This window comes from Ornithorhynchus anatinus, chromosome 2 (genome assembly GCF_004115215.2).
Source record: "Ornithorhynchus anatinus isolate Pmale09 chromosome 2, mOrnAna1.pri.v4, whole genome shotgun sequence".
In the NCBI taxonomy this organism is placed as follows: Eukaryota; Metazoa; Chordata; class Mammalia; order Monotremata; family Ornithorhynchidae; genus Ornithorhynchus; species Ornithorhynchus anatinus.
Genome location: NC_041729.1, coordinates 99,269,220 through 99,285,700, shown reverse-complemented (window position 1 = coordinate 99,285,700; position 16,481 = coordinate 99,269,220). Strand labels below are relative to the sequence as shown.

The 16,481-nt window shown below is 46.1% G+C and overlaps 1 long non-coding RNA gene across 1 annotated transcript in view; it reads left to right on the top strand.

The window, feature by feature from the left end:
- Positions 1 to 541: 541 nt before the first annotated feature.
- LOC114809148 overlaps positions 542 to 16,481 on the top strand; it is a 28,992-nt gene continuing 13,052 nt past the window's right edge. The window contains exon 1 of the long non-coding RNA XR_003756904.1: positions 542 to 755. This is a non-coding gene — a long non-coding RNA (uncharacterized LOC114809148). The remainder of the gene's footprint in view (positions 756 to 16,481) is intronic.

Here is a 16,481-nt window from a genome sequence, read left to right as displayed (position 1 = left end):
TTTGCAATTCATCTCTCTCTACATGTATATATATATATATTTAAGGTATTTGTTAAGCACTTACTATGTACCAATAACTGTACTAAGCTCTGGAGTAGATACAAGGTAATCAGGTTGGACACAGTCTCTGTCCCACATGGGGCTCACAGTCTTAATCCCCATCTTACAGATAAGGTAACTGAGACCCAGAGAAGTGAAGTGACTAGCCCAAGGTTACACAGCAGACAAGTGGAGCCAGGATTAGAACCCGTGACCTTCTGACTCCCAGGCTCTATTTGCCAGACCAAGCCGCTTCTCATTTAACAGGTTCACCTTCCTACGGGAGCTGTCTTCAGACATAGCACGGAATCCTTGCTGCTGAGTAGCCTTGGCCTATGCTTGCTATAGGCTGGGCAGACAGGACGCCACCATCCATCATCGGCTGAGCAGCTACAAGTCCCCCGGGGGCCAGGAAGGCCGACCTTTGCCCTTCTGCACCTCCCTGCTTGGTCACAGGACTTGGGCCTCAGGCTGACAAGGCTCCCAGGGCTTCCGGCCAAAGCGTCCACAGTAGGAGCTAATTCAGCTCCAGCAGCCCAGCCGAGGTTTGGCATTGTGGCCAAGGCAGAGAACAATGGGGCAGTGTGATCCTGACAGCTTCCTCACAACTGCGAGACAGAGACCACCGGCGGCTCCTTTCTCTCCTCTCTCAAAAGGGAGCCCGGGGAGGCTGCGCGCACCCCACGCGGCCAAGACGACTGTGACTCGTTTGCCTCGTAGGTACAGTTCGTTCATTCGTTCGGTCGTATTTATTGAGCGCTTAATGGGTGCGGAGCTCTGTACTAAGTTCTTGGCAGTACAATAGAACAACAAATAGACACATTCCCAGCCCACTAGGAGCTTACGGTCTAGAGGGGGAGGTAGACATCGGTATAAATAAATAAATGACAGATATGTACATAAGTGCTGTGGGGCTGGGAGGGGGGAATGATTAAAGAGAGCAAGTCAGGGTGACGCAGAATGGAGTGGGAGAAAAGGAGAGGAGGGCTTTTCTTGGAGGAGACGTGCCTTCAGTAAAGGTCTGGGGAGAGTTGGGGAGAGTAATTGTCTGTAGGATTTGACGAGAGAGGGAGTTCCAGGCCAGAGGCAGGAGATGTGCGAGAGGTCAGCGGTTAGCTCGACGAGATCGAGGTACAGCAAGGAAGTTAGGATTAGAGAAGCAGACTTCCAGCTCAGTGACCACAAGTCCTGGCCTGTTTTGGACAGTCATGGATTTGGGAACTCCCGTCTCAGCCCCCGAAAGGTCTCATTTGGGCCGGACACTAGTGGGAGAGGGCGGTGGCGATTCATTCAGCCGCAACAGCCACAGCTAGAGAAGCAGTGTTGCCTGGTGGATAGAGCGTGGGCCTGGGAGTCAGAAGGACCTGGGTTCTAATCCTGTCTCCACCACTTGTCTGCTATGTGACCGTGGGCAGATGGCCTCTCCGGGCTTCACTTCCCTCATCTGTAACATGGGGATTAAGACTGTGAGCCCCATGGGGGACAGGGACTGGGTCCAATTTGATTACCCTGTAATAATAATAACAATATTGGCACACATTAAGCAATTTATATGTGTCAAGCACTGTTCTAGGCTCTGGGATAATTATAAATTGATCAGGTTGAACACAATCCCTATCCCACGTGGGGTTCACACTCTTAATCTCCATTTTCCAGATGAGGTAACTGAGGCACAGAGAAGTGAAATGACTTACCCAAGGTCACACAGCAGACATTGGTGGAGCTGGGATTATATCCCATGTCCTTTTGACTCCCAGGCCTGTGCTCTATCCACTAAATCATTCTGCTTCCCTACCTATTCCAGTGCTTAGTACAGGGCCCGGCACGTAATAAGCACTTACCAAATACCACTATGCAAATTAATTCAACTGACCGCTTCCCAAGCGGTTTTCCTGGAGGCAAGTGGCACAGGCAACATGTGTTTCCAGCCACACAGAAAACCTCCAGAATGTTGCCTTTAGCTTCCACTGAGGTGGTGGAGGAGCATGTATGCCTTGTGAATGTGCACGATTGTATGTAGGTGTGTATGTGGAGAATAATAATAATAATAATAATAATGTTGGTGTTTGTTAAGCGCTTACTATATGCAGAGAACTGTTCTAAGCGCTGGGGTAGACGCAGGGGAATCAGGTTGTCCCACGTGGGGCTCGCAGTCTTCATCCCCATTTTACAGATGAGGTAACTGAGGCACAGAGAAGTTAAGTGACTTGCCCACAGTCACACAGCTGTCAAGTGGTAGAGCTGGGATTCAAACTCATGACCTCTGACTCCAAAGCCCGTGCTCTTTCCACTGAGCCACGCTGCTTAGTGGAAAGAGCATGGGCCTGGGAGTCAGAGGACCTGGGTTCTAAACCCATCTCTGTGACTTGGCTGCTGTGTGACCTTGGATATCTCTCTTTCCTTCTCTGAGTCTCAGTTTCCTCAACTGCAAAAGGGGATTAAATCCCTGTTCTCCCTCCTGCTCAGACTGTGAGCCCCATGTGGGTCAGGGATTGCATCTGACCTGATTAACTTGTGTCCATCCAAGCGCTTAAAACAGTGCTTGACACAAGGTAAGTGCTTAACAAACCCCATGAATGAATAGTCGCTCTCCCTCTTATTTACACTGTGAGACTCATGTGGGAAACGGAACATTTTCATTGCTTAGTACAGTGCTCGGCACATAGTAAGTGTTTTCTGAAATATGTATGCCTTGTGTGTATGCATGTATAGGTATAATTTGTGGTTTGTGTGAATATGTGTCTGAGGGCATGCATCTTGTATGTGAGCCTTTGTATGAATGTGTAAGTTGGGTATGTGTCTTGTGTATGAGTGTATGTGTTGTCTCTTCCTCCCCTCTTTTTTTGTCCACTCTTTCTCACCCCCTTTCTTGTCTTCATCTCTCTCCCTCTTTAACTCTCTGTTCCTCTATCTATCCCCTTCTGGCTTCCTGCCTTCCTTTCCTGCCTTTTCCACCTCCCCCACCCCTGAGGCTTTGCCCTTTTTTCCACTCTCACCTCCCCAAAATTCACCATCACCTTAGTCATAGCCAAAATCTACATGATCCCAGACCAACATTTAGCCCTGAAATATGCAAGTATTCACAAGCCTCATGGGCAGTGTCTTTGTCCAAATTTAGCTCCTAGCTGATTTTCAGGGTAAAATTTCTCCCAAGTCAGAAATATATAGGTAACTATGGCCATTGTGTATTTTTTTAAGGGGTGGTGGAGTCAACTGGGCCTTTTGTTAGAGAAGGCTTTGTCTCAGTGACAGAATGAGTTGGCAAACACAAGCAGTTCATAGACTACCTACCTCAGCTTGATGGGGATAGGGGTCAGTGTGAAGTGGAAATGTGGAAAAGTGGCTTCTATGCCTGTTTGATGTGGGACTCTCTCATAGGAGTGAGGAAAGAAGAGAGCCCCATCAGTGGAGTGGATCTGCCCAAGCCTCCCACCTTTAATGCTGCTTTTTTCATTTTTTTCATGATATTTGTTAAGCGCTTACTACATGCCAAGTGCTGTACTAAGCGCTGGAGAAGGTGCAAGATAATCAGGTTAGAAACAGTCCCTGTCCTACAAGGGGCTTACAGTCTTAATCCCCATTTTACAAATGGGGTAACTGAGGCACAAAGAAGTGAAGTGACTTTCTCAAAGTCACAAGCAGAGAAACGGAGAGCCAAGTTTAAAACCCAGGTCGTCTGACTCCCAGGTCTGAGCTCTTTCCACAAGGCCACACTGCTTCCTTCACGCTATTAAAAAATATCAAAAGAAGGATGAAATCCCCTAAAACGCAAATGAGTACTCAACAGTAAAGTCCAGGATTTGCTGCGATAAATTCTGAGACAGGGAGAGAAAGGAGAAAGTCTGACATTCAAGTAAGGTCCCTGTGAACAGTGATCTGTTTAAATTGGGCCTAACAATTGCTTTTTCTGGAAATACCCAGATAATTGAGACAAAAGGATGTTTTTTGGGGGGGGGTACTTGAATTCTTTGAATAATTGCCTCAATTCAACTCTTCGCTTTGCTAGTTTAGACCTGGTCTTGGATTTATGTTTCCTGTACGAGGTCATATTTCACTAAGACCAGGCGGTGTTTATTTATAACAGTCTTCTCTGTCTACTGCAAATAATGCCTTCAAAAGGAAGAAGACAAAAAGGAGGAATCTATTTTCCTCTCAGGAAGGAGCACTCCTGAGTGATATTTCTTCTGAGCGTGTTTTCAGTACCAAATATCCAAATGAATCAAAAAGCTCAGCCTGACACTGGGGGCATCACAGACTAATCCGGGCCGACCTTTAACCCACCGTGATTTCTGATTTAGATCAACTCCTCTTTTGTTTCCTCTCTGTAGAGTCTTTGGAAGAATCTCCTCCTTGAGCTGCCTACAGCTTAATCTCCAACAATCACCTCATCTTGTTTTATGCCATATGTCTTCACCTAAGTGGAGGCTGCAGGCCTGTTTCAAATAAACTTAGAACAGACAGAATGTGCCGTCTTAAACTGTCAAGGAGAATTAAGCATGCTAGGGCCTGCCAAGGTTGGAAAGAAGCATCTTTGTTGACAACGAAGCTGTAGAAAACTTCCTGGTGGGACCTGCAGAATGTTGGTGCCACAATAGCTTAGATCTGGCCGGCCTCTTCCCTAAAAACAGGTTTTGGATGAAAATGCACTAATCAGAATCCATCTCAAGTTGATGATGTTTTTACAGGCTGACACTTCATGCATTTCAATCAATCCATCGATCGACCATATTTATTGAGCACTTACTGTGTGCAGAGTGCTGTACTAAGCACTTGGGAGAGTAAAATATAACACAGTTAAACATGTGTCCTGCCCACGAGGAGCTTATGATTTCCTCCTAAGACAGAGGAGAGTCAAACGGGTCAAACCGTTCCCGTATCTCGAGAATTAAAGGCCCCCCGTTCAATTCGGTCCCAGCTAAGCAGTCCTTCAGGGGCAGGTGGGCTAGATAATTGTCTCAGATTTCCACCTTCTTTTGACAGAAGGTGAAAAAAACCTTACTATTCATTCTTAGGGCAATTTAAGAAAGAATTACTTCCAGTCTGCAAGCTCGTTATGGGCAGGGAATGTGTCTGTTTATTGTTATATTGTACTCTCCCAAACCCTTAGTTCAGTGCTTTGCACACAGTATGTGCTTAATAAATATAATTAACTGCCCGACTGACTTAAGAATGGCAGATGGTAAGCAACACCACTGTAGCGGCAGACCAGTGGCTTCCTCCCCTCCCCCTGCTTAGCTTTCTCTTCTGTCTCCAATAGCAGACCTGACTGCCAACCAGTAGGCATCGTGCCATACTATCAATCAGTAAATAGTATTTATTGAGCGTAACAATAAATACTATTGTGAGTATTATTAAGCTCAATAAATACTATTTACTGATTATTGCTCGCAGTAGCAAAGCACTCTACTAAGGTTATGGGAGAGAACGATACAGTAGAGTTGATAGCCGCCATCCCTGCCCTCAGAGAGTTTACAGTTTAGTAGAGAGCTAGCTAGACCAGAGGATTATTCCTTTGCTCCACCAGTGACTCACAGAACAACAGACCTTCACCTCTAGATCTCACTGCTCAGCTGTCTTTATAATTGGACTCATCCCAGTTGCCAGACAGAAAGGTTGAATTCAGCATTTTCCCCCAATCCTCGTGTGTACTTTACTCAGAGACCCCATTGTTAAAGCAACTGTGCCATCCTACGTCGACAAACTGCTGTACTTGTTAGCTCTGTCCTTTGCCATTATTCAGAGAGAGAGAGATCAGGGATAAAGCACTGAACCCCCTACACACTGGGGTGATTGGAAGAATTAGAATTCAGAGTCTCACTTGTCCATATTTGAGTCAGAGCTTGTCTAAAACGTGAGCAGATGCCCAAGTCCTAAACTGCTCCTGAAGTACCACCTCCTCCAATAGGCTTTCCCTAATTAATTGCTCCAATATCCCAAGTTACATAAATACATAAGCCATCTCTAGTACTTATGTTCTTAATATATATCTATTCTTAGCACATGTGAGTGGGTGTATATATGTACTTTGAATTATTACGAATACTTTGTATATTATTTAATATCTGTCTCATTTATTAGGGTGTAAGCCCGTGCCAGATTTATTACTATAGACATATATATACCTATATAAGCACACAATAATTCACTTGTACAGTCAATTATTTTGAATACTCTGTATATTACTTAATATGTCTGTATTAGGATGTAAGCCCTTGCTAGATTGTAATAAATCCCGAGGACGGGTATCATGCTTACCGCAGAAGCCGCAAGGCATAGTGGATAGAGCACAGGCCTGGGAGTCAGAAGGTTGCGAGGTCTAATCTCAGCCCCTCCACTTGTCTGCTGTGTGACCTTGGGCAAGTCACTTCACCTCTCTGTGCCTCAGTTACCTCATCCGTAGAATGGGGATCGAGACTGGTAGCCCCATGTGGGAGAGGGAGTGTGTCCAACCCGATTTGCTCGTACCCACCTCAGTGCTTAGTACACTGTCTGCACACAGTAAGCACTTAACAAGTACCATAGTTATTAATTATTTTTATCGTCTCGTATTCTACTTTTGCAAGTGCTTAGTTCAGTATTTTACACATGGTAAAGGCTCAGAAAAACACTTTATACAGTGGTTTATTCAGAAATATGTCACTACCCTGCTTTGAACTTTCCAAGAACATAGAACAGACCATTGCAGCCAGGCATAGCCCAATAAATGTGATTGATACTCCAATAATTACTCCTCCTGTTACCACCACTCTTTTAATAATACTGCTACTACAATAATAATAATAACAACAATAATAATAATTATGGTACTTGTTAAGCACTTACCATGGGTCAAGCACTGTTCTAAGCGCTGGAATAGATACAAGTTTATCAGCTCGGACACAGTCCCTGTCCCACATGGGACTCACAGTCTAAGTAGGAGCAAGTAGGATGTAATCTCCATTTTACAGATGGGAAAACAGGGGCCTGGAGAAGTTAAGTGACTTGCCCAAGGTCACCCAGCAACTGATTCAAGAAGGACCAGCGAGTTCGGTGGTGGAATTGAGCAACCAGTCCAGCCTGGCTCTTGGGACTCGGCTCCGCTGCTAGAAGGTGTCATCTTCTCATTAAGATTTAAAAGTAAGACCTCCCAGCTCATCTAAAAGATGCCAAAGGATTGTCTCTCAGGAGAAGGGCTGAGATCCCGGCCCGGAGCCAGGGCATCGGCGGGCGTCTCATTAGATTCCTCCCCCACTGGATAAGTTATTCTTCGCGTCCCCCGTAAAAACCATCATGTTGTCCTTGTGGAGGAGAATGGCTGCTTGTGTTCTGCCCCCCCCCCCCGTGAGTGGGGAGGGAGGGGCTCCGTCGGATAGACTGCGGATACAATGCGGGCAGTGTTCGGGAATCCCGCTGCTGCTGCTTGTCTGCTTGACTGAACTCTCTGAGGCTGCATGGCTGGGCCTGGGCCTCGGGATCCTCGCCTGAAAGGGACAGGGGAGATGACCGGTTGTATGACTGGGACACCTTCGCCTCTCCCTCCCCCACAGCAAGGGTCCCGAAGTTTATGGGATTCCACTGTGGACCGCAACCCCCCTGCGGGCTTGGCTTCTCTGAACGAAGCGACTCATTTACTCGTTTGCGTTAATCCTTATCCTTTTTCCGCCTCCCCCTGGGAAGTCGGGTTGAGAAGCAGCGTGGTCTAGTGGATGGAGCACGGGCCTGGGATTCAAAAGGACCTGGGTTCTAATCCCAGGCTGGGTGATTTGGGGCAAGTCATTTCACTTCTATGTGCCTCAGTTCTCTCAGATGTAAAATGGGGATTTAGACTGTGAACCCTATATGGGACAGGGATTGTGTCCAACCCAATTATCTTGTATCTACCCCGCTTTTTGTGCCTGACACAAAGTAAGCACTTAACAATTACCACAATAATAATAATTATTATTATTTGGAGGCAGTAGGGCCCTAGCCAACCAAAAGATGAAAAGGGTGTCAAGTATAGTTTCTACTCTCACTGGGCTTAGCTCTGGATCAATCTGGCCCAGAATTTTGATCTGTACAGACGCTTCCAGGCAGGGTCATCCTGTTGGAGTTCGTTCATTCATTCATTTATCCATCCATCCATTCATCCATCCATTCAATTGTAGTCTATTGCATTCTATTCTAACGGTACTCTATGCTGACCACTATAATGGGCACCTATTGGGTGCAGGACTCTGTACTGTGTTCCTACTATGTGTAGAGCACTTCAGTGAGCACTACCATGTGCCAAGCCCTGTTCCGGTGCCTACTGTGAACAGAGCACTGTACCAAGAGTCTATGTAAGCTCCTCGAGGGCAGGCATCATGTTTAATAATGATAATTACAGTATTTGTTAAGCACTTACTATGTGCCAAGCACTGTTCTAAACGCTGGGGTAGATACAAGCTATTCAGGTTATCCCACGTGGGGCTTGGTCCCCATTTTACAGATGAGGTAACTGAGGCCCAGAGAAGTGAAGTGATTGCCCAAGGTCACACAGCAGATGAGTGGCAGAGGTGGGATTAGAACCCATGACCTTTCATTCATTCATTCAATTGTAGTTATTGAGCACTTACTATGTGCAGAGCACTGTACTAAGTGCTTGGAATGTACAATTCAGCAACAGATAGAGACAATCCCTGCCCAGTAACAGGCTCATAGTCTAATCGGGGGATACAGACAACAAAACAAAACAGAACGAAACAAAACAAGTAGTGTGCATAGATATCATCAAGATAAATAGAATCATAGATATATATGCATCATTAACAAAATAAATAGAGTAATAAATAATACATACAAATATACACAGTGCTGTGGGGAGGGGAAGGGGGAAGAGCAGAGGGTGGGGGAAGGGGGAATGGGGAGGGAAGAGCAGAGGGAAAGAGAGGGTTCAGTCTGGGAAGGCCTCCTGGAGGAGGTGAGCTCTCAGTAGGGCTTTGAAGAGGGGAAGGGAGTTAGTTTGGCGGAGGTGAGGAGGGAGGGCGTTCCAGGTCAGCGGTAGGTTGTGGGAGCGGTAGGTTGTGGGCCAGGGGTAGACGGCGGGACAAGCACGAACAAAGAACCGTGAGGAGGTGAGTGGCAGAAGAGCGGAGTGTACGGGGTGGGCTGTAGCAGAAGAGAAGGGAGGTGAGATGGGGGGTGGGGGCAAGGTGATGGAGAGCTTTGAAGCCGAGAGTGAGGAGGTTTTGTTTCATGTGAAGGGTGATAGGCAACCACTGGAGGTTTTTGAGGAGGGGAGTGACATGTCCAGACCATTTCTGTAGGAAGATGATCCGGGCAGCGAAATGAAGAATAGACTGGAGCGGGGAGAGACAGGAGGACGGGAGATCAGAGAGGAGGCTGACACAATAATCCAGTCGGGGTATTATGAGAGCTTGTACCAGCAAGGTAGCAGTTTGGTTGGAGAGGAAAGGGTGGATCTTGGCAATATTGTGAAGGTGAGACCGGCAGGTGTTGGTGACGGATTGGATGTGTGGGGTGAGTGAGAGAGCGGAGTCAAGGATGTCACCAAGGTTGTGGGCCTGTGAGATGGGAAGGATGGTAGTGCCGTCCACAGTGATAGAGAAGTCAGGGAGAGGATAGGATTTGGGAGGGGATATAAGGAGCTCGGTCTTGGACATGTTGAGTTTTAGGTGGCGGGCAGACATTCAGGTGGAAATGTCCTAAAGGCAGGAGGAGATATGAACCTAGAGGGAGGAGGAGAGAACAGGGGAGGAGATGTAAATTTGGGTGTCATCTGTGTAGAGATGATAGTTGAAGCCGTGGGAGCGAATGAGTTCGCCAAGGGAGTGAGTGTAGATGGAGAACAGAAGGGGACCAAGAACTGATCCTTGAGGAACCCCTATAGTTAGTGGGTGGGAGGGGGAGGAGGAGCCCGCAAAGGAGACCTAGAATGACCGGCCAAAAAGATAAGAGAACCAAGTGAGGACGGAGTCCGTGAAGCCAAGGTGAGATAAGGTGTGGAGGAGAAAGGGATGGTCGACAGTGTCAAAGGCAGACGGCTGAGAGGTCGAGGAAGATTAAGATAGAGTAGACCTCTGACTCCCAAGCCCATGCTCTTTCCACTAAGCCATGGTGCCATGCTTTACCAACTCTACTGTATGCTTCTGAGTGATTAGAACAATGCTCCGCACATACTAAGTGTTTAATAATACCACTGGTTGATTGATTTTTGTGGGAGAGTGTGTGTGTGTGTGTGTGTGTGTGTGTGTGTGTGTGTGTGTGTGTGTAAAGGGTGATGTACTTGGCATTTCGAAGAGGACAATAAAAGGTAGAAGAGAAGCAGCGTGGCTCAGTGGAAAGTGGATGGGCTTGGAAGTCAGAGGTTGTGAGTTCTAATCCCAGCTCTGCCACTTGTCTGCTGAGTGACTTCGGGCAAGTCATTTAACTTCTCTGGGCCTAAATTACCTCATCTGTAAAATGGGGATTAAGACTGTGAGCCCTACGTGGGGTTACCTAATTACTTTGTATCTACCCCAGCACTTAGAACGGTGCTTGCACATGGTAAGTGCTTAACAAATAACATCGTTATTATTATTAGCATAGTTCTTGCCCTCTAGGAGTTTACAGTCTAATGGAGTGGAGGAAAACAGTGGTTTCCTCTCCCTTTTCCACTCCCATCCACATAATCAAGCATTTTCCTTCAGGATAGGGACACACCTTGCTTCAAACCCACTCAAAGAGAGGCTCACTGCTTAGGGAGCCCTCCTCTTGTACCAGTGAGCTCCAAGTCAAACAGGAATCATGTCCAATCTCATGATCGGGATGCACCCCAGAACTTGGCGGAGTGCTTTGGCAAATAGGAAAAATTAATCAATACCATAATCATTATTATAATTACTTTCATAGTCATAGGACATGCATGGTGGATATAATTGCCTGGATAATTCAAAGCCCCTTTCACCTGAAATTGCCAAATACCTGACCCTGCTTTCCATGTTCCTTATCATCTTCAGTAGTATTTACTGAGTGCTCACTCTGCTTATTCTTACTTTTAAAGTGCCTACTCTCAAACCACTACTAAGCACTTGGGTGAGTACCATGGTTTAGGTAGAACACAGAACTGGGAGTCAAAAGGATTTGGATTTCAATCCCAGTTTTGCCGCTTGTCTGCTGTGTGACCTTGGATAAGTTCCTTAGCTTCTCCGTTCCTCAGTTACCTCATCTGTAAAATGGGGATTAAGACTGTGTCCAACCTGATTAGCTTTTGTCTACCCCAGCTCTTAGTACAGTACCTGGCACATAGTAAGCACTCAATAGATACCATAAAAATGCAACATAGTAGACACATTCCCTGATCACCTTGAACTTTCAGTCTAGAGGGGGAGACAGAGATTGAAACAAATAAATAATTTCTAATGCACAGTTCGTTGGTTTGTATATAAATCCTGTGGGCTGAGACTGAGATGAATATCAAATCCAACCAGAACTCTTGCAGTGTGGATAGATTATGGGCAGATATCAAATCAATCAGTCAATCAGTTGCATTTATTCAGTGCTTACTATGTGCAGAGCACTGTTCTAAGTCCTTAGGGGAGTACAATACAAGAGAAATTAGCAGACGTGTTCCCTGCCCATTATAGGCTTACAGTCTGAAGGAGGAGGCAGACATTAATATGGATAAATTAATAAATAACCTAACAAGAACTCTTGAAGCATGGCCTAGTGGATAGAGCACAGACCTGGGAGTCAGAAGGACCTGGGTTCTAATCCCTGCTCTGCCACTTGTCTGCTGTGTGACCTATGTAGGTTAATTCACTTCTCTGTGTCTCATCTGTGAAATGGAGATTAAGACTGTGAGTCCTATGTAGGACAGGGATTGTGTCCAACTTGATTAGCTTGAATCTACCCCAGCACTTAGTACACAGTGCCTGGCACCTAGTAAGTGCTTAAGAAATACTATTAAAGAAAAAAAGCCCCTATTGCTAAAGACATTCTGGATGTCTCTCTAAGCAGAATAATCGACGATGTTTGGTGTTCTACTCAGTGACGTCAAATTAGAAAGATACTTCTGCTCCAGAAGAAAAAATATATGAGAAAACCAGACATGCAAAAAGGTTTAATGGTTGAACCTCTTGCTTTTATAAACTATTATGTTTTGGGATTAATTGTGAATTTTGATGCAAAGGGGTTATAAAGGGCTGCTTGACACCCACATTGTTTACTATTTCCTTTCAAGTGGATCATGCAGACGTACTCAAAGTTCCCACATCATCCGCTGGAAAAACAAATTCCCAGGATTCGTTAAGTTTTATAGACCGTGTTGGAAGCTGAAATGAACTGTAATTGCTAAGCTGCCTGAAAAGCTAGTCCCATCAAAACAGAGATCCAATAGCAAATGTGAAATCAGACTTGCCTCAGTCCTCTCTTTTTTAAAATGGTGGACTGTTGTACAAATCGTTCCTGTCTCAAGTGGGAACTAGTCAGTAGAAAACAACACATTTCATGATGGAAGAAACTCGAGCATTATGTGCTAAATTGCGGTGGATGGCGATTTCCTGATGGAAGAACAAATAGGTCCACAAATTAACCTCCAAGGTTGCTCTCGAATCCATAGAGTCGGTTGTACTGAGGACCTATCGCTAAACACAACATGATTCACTATGTCACTGTCACCACCGAGATTGACTGACTCTTCCCCAGCTTCACCCAGGGTGTCACACCCAGAACTAGGCACTTGGGAGACCTGCCGAAGAATGAAAAGAGAGGCCTCCTCCTCCTTGCTCCCCCGGAACTTAGCATTCAATAATGGAGGAAGCTAACACCAACTGACAGATAGAGTGAGCTCATTCTTGGGTAGGGATTGTCTCTATTTGTTACTGAATTGTACTTTCCAAGCGAGTACAGTGCTCTGCACACAGTAAGCACTCAGTAAATATGATTGAAGGGATGAATGAAGAACTCCAGTCAGACAGGTAAGCTTTAAAAGATGAAGCAACTTCCATTTCCCCCGATGCCTTTCGCAAAGCCAATGGTGCCGCCTCTGTAGACCGGAGGCTGAGAAGCAGCGTTGCCTAATGGATACAGCATGGGCCTGGGAGTCAGAGGACCGGGTTTCTAATCGTGGCTCTGCCACGTGTCAGCCGTGTGACCTCCGACAAGTCACTTAACTTCTCTGTGCCTCAGTTACCTCTTCTGTAAAATGGGGATTAAAACCCTGCTCCCTCCTACTAAGACTTGGAGCCCTATGTGGGACAGGGACTGTGTCCAACCTGGTTAGCTTGTATTTACTCCAGTGCTTACTACAGTGCCTGGCACATAGTAAGTGTTTAACAGATGCCATTGTCGTATTTATTATTGTTATTATTAGTATTATTGTTATTATCAAGCAAAATGAAATGGAAAAGAGAGCTTGTCACCAAATCTGGTCTGGGGAAATCTTTTCACTCCTAAAAAAATTTAGAATTGAGAACTTGTGGGTTTCATGAATCAGTCGAACAATCAATCAATCAATTGTATTTATTGAATGCTTAAGAGAAAAAGAGTCTGTCCTGGCTTTTCCTCTTCCTGGGAACATCGATATTTGTCTGGGTTCTTGCAGAGAGTGTGGCTTTAGGGGGTTGTGTTAGGGTTAGGGCCATTCTCCGGCATTCCTGACCTCTGTGCTCTCCTCCCGCACAAGTGATTCAGCCCGATTCATTTCCCATTTCCACTCCACCAGAGCTCTGGGTGGGTTGCCGTCGACCCCTCGTTCAGAACCTTTTCATTAGCACCGTCCAGGGCCAGCCGTGGCTAGTGGAACAGCTTTCTCGCTCTAGCAACCATTCATTCACTCATTTGTATTTATTGAGCGCTCACTGTGTGCACAGCACTTTATGAAGCGTTTGAGGGAGTAAAGTACAACAATAAACGGTTATATTCCCTGTCCAAAACGAGCTCACAGTCTAGAGGGGAATAATTTCTGAGCTGTTGCTGGAGTCTCTACGTAATAATAATAATAATAATAATGATAATTTTGATACTGGTTAAGCATTTATTAAGTGCCAGACAAGTATTAAGCCCGGGGTAGATACAAGCAAATCGGGTTGGTCATAATCCCTATCCCATTTGGGGCTCACGGTCTCAATCCCTGTTTTATAGATGAGGTAACTGAGGCACAGAATTGAAATGACTTGCTCAAGGCCACTCAGCAGACAAGTGGCAGAGCCAGGAATAGAGTCCATGACCTTCTGACTCCGAAGCCCGTACTCTCTCCACTATGCTATGCTGCTTCTCGTCATTCCGATCCTTTCGGGACAAGCTTCGCTTTGATAAATTGGCCGACCTCCTTGTTTCACGATTGCATACGCTGGGTCCCCACACGTCCCCGCGGTGACATTTGGAAGAGGACAGGCCTCGGAGGATGACTCGACCAGGAAAATATTCACCGCTTAGGAGGTTTCTCCCCGCCCAGCCCCAAATTACCTTCCGTGATTGAAAAGTTTCCTCGGGCCGCATTCCTCGTGGCTTGAGATTGTCCGGCCTCGACCGATGGCTCACCCTGCTCTCAGGCAGGGTGGGAAGATAAGGCATGACTGGTTTCCTGATTCGCCTAGTGAGGGTTGACTCCCTCTTCCTTCCAGCTGGGCAGGTAAGCTTGAGAAGATGGGATGGCTTCCATTTCCATGTAGGTCCTAGTCTTAATTATTCATTCATTCATATTTATCAAGCACTTACTGTGTGCAAAACACCATACTAAATGCTTGGAAGAGTACAACAGAACAATAAACAGACACATTCCCTGCTCACAACGAGCTTACCTGTCTAGAGGGGGAGACAGAGACATACCACCACTGCAGATTGGAAACTGACCCAAATGTGATGATTTTCAGTAAGTGTGTGAGGAGGGGGCTGGCCAGTTTGTCATTTTTCAATCAATCAATCAATTAATCAATCAGTGGTGTTTATTGAGCTCTCACTACGTGCAGAGCATTGTACTAACTGCTTGGGAGAGTATCGTGGCTCAGTGGAAAGAGCCTGGGCTTTGGAGTCAGAGGTCATGGGTTCGACTCCCGGCTCTGCCACTTGTGAGCTGTGTGACTGTGGGCAAGTCACTTCACTTCTCTGGGCCTCAGTAACCTCATCTGTAAAATGCGGATTAACTGTGAGCCTCACATGGAACAACCTAATTACCCTGTATCTACCCCAGCGCTTGGAACAGTGCTCTGCACACAGTAAGCACTTAACAAATACCAACATTATCATAATACAGAATTAGCAGACAGGTTCCCTGTTCATACCAAGCTTACTTTGGGAGAGCATAATACGAGTAAAAGAGTAATAATCGAGCTTGGGAGAGTATAATACAACGGAAGCAGTGGACACGTTTCCGGCCCACAGTGGGAAAGAACCCATGGGCCGATGACACTTAGACAGCTTGGTTAGTTTCCTGATGGAGGCTCAGAGATTCCTTGTCGAGTAGGTTGGTGTCTTTCCTGAATTTCATTCTAAGGTGTTTTTTTTCCCTCCATTTTCTGCAGGAAGGAAAGCCTGCGGTGAGGTCGAAAGACCTTTCTAACTGTCAGGCTGTAGATTCTGATGCACTTTGGGTTGGTAAAACTCTTCCAGCCGTTAGGATGCAGCAGCTGGATGGATCCACTTCAGGTTTGGAAAGCTCTTGGGATGAGCCAGTTTCCTCTGAACCTCTACTTTTCCCCGTCATTTCAATGGGGAGGCCAGGCTGCAGACTGTAACTTTCCCATAATTTTTAGAAGTAGTGTGGCTTAGTGGAGAAAGCCTGGGGCTGGGAGTCAGAAGGACCTGGATCTTAATCCCAACTCTGCCACATGTCTTCTATGTGGCAAGTCACTTAACTTCCCTGTGGCTCAGTTACCTCATCTGTAAAATGGGGATAAGAGTGTGACCCCCCAAGTGAGACAGGGACTGTGACCAACCTGATTAACTTGAATCTACCCAAGTGTTTAGAACAGTGCTTGGAACATAGTGCATGCTTAACAAGTACTGTAACTGTACTGTAACTTTCCCTTCCCCGTGCTGCCATGAGCTGGAAACCTGGGAGGGGAAAGGGAAGGTTGTTTAGAGGGTAGAGGGGAAATTCTAATGGAGACAAACTCCTTGACTTCTGCTATTTTGCCAGGAGTGTGAAAGGCCACTGCCATAGAGATGGGTAAGAAAGAAACACGTTCTGGAGGCAACTTGGTGAGATTGGGAACATTTGGAACTTAATATGGATGGGGAGGGTGGCGGACAGGGGAGGCTGTTTTCAGCTCCAAAGTTCTCGGGGCAGAAGAGGGGAGGAGATGAGTGCTTGTGCTCCCTGGAGCTACAAAGGAAAAGCGGTGCAGTTGGTCCATTTTGCTGGGGGATTTGGAAGGAATTTCATGCTTGATTTTTTTTCCCCCCCAGCAGGACAAATGCAGATGGCACCTCATCAAAGCCATACTGATGCTAGGAATGGCCCTGGGTGGATTTCCCAATAAGCACTGTGTCCCAGTCTAGAG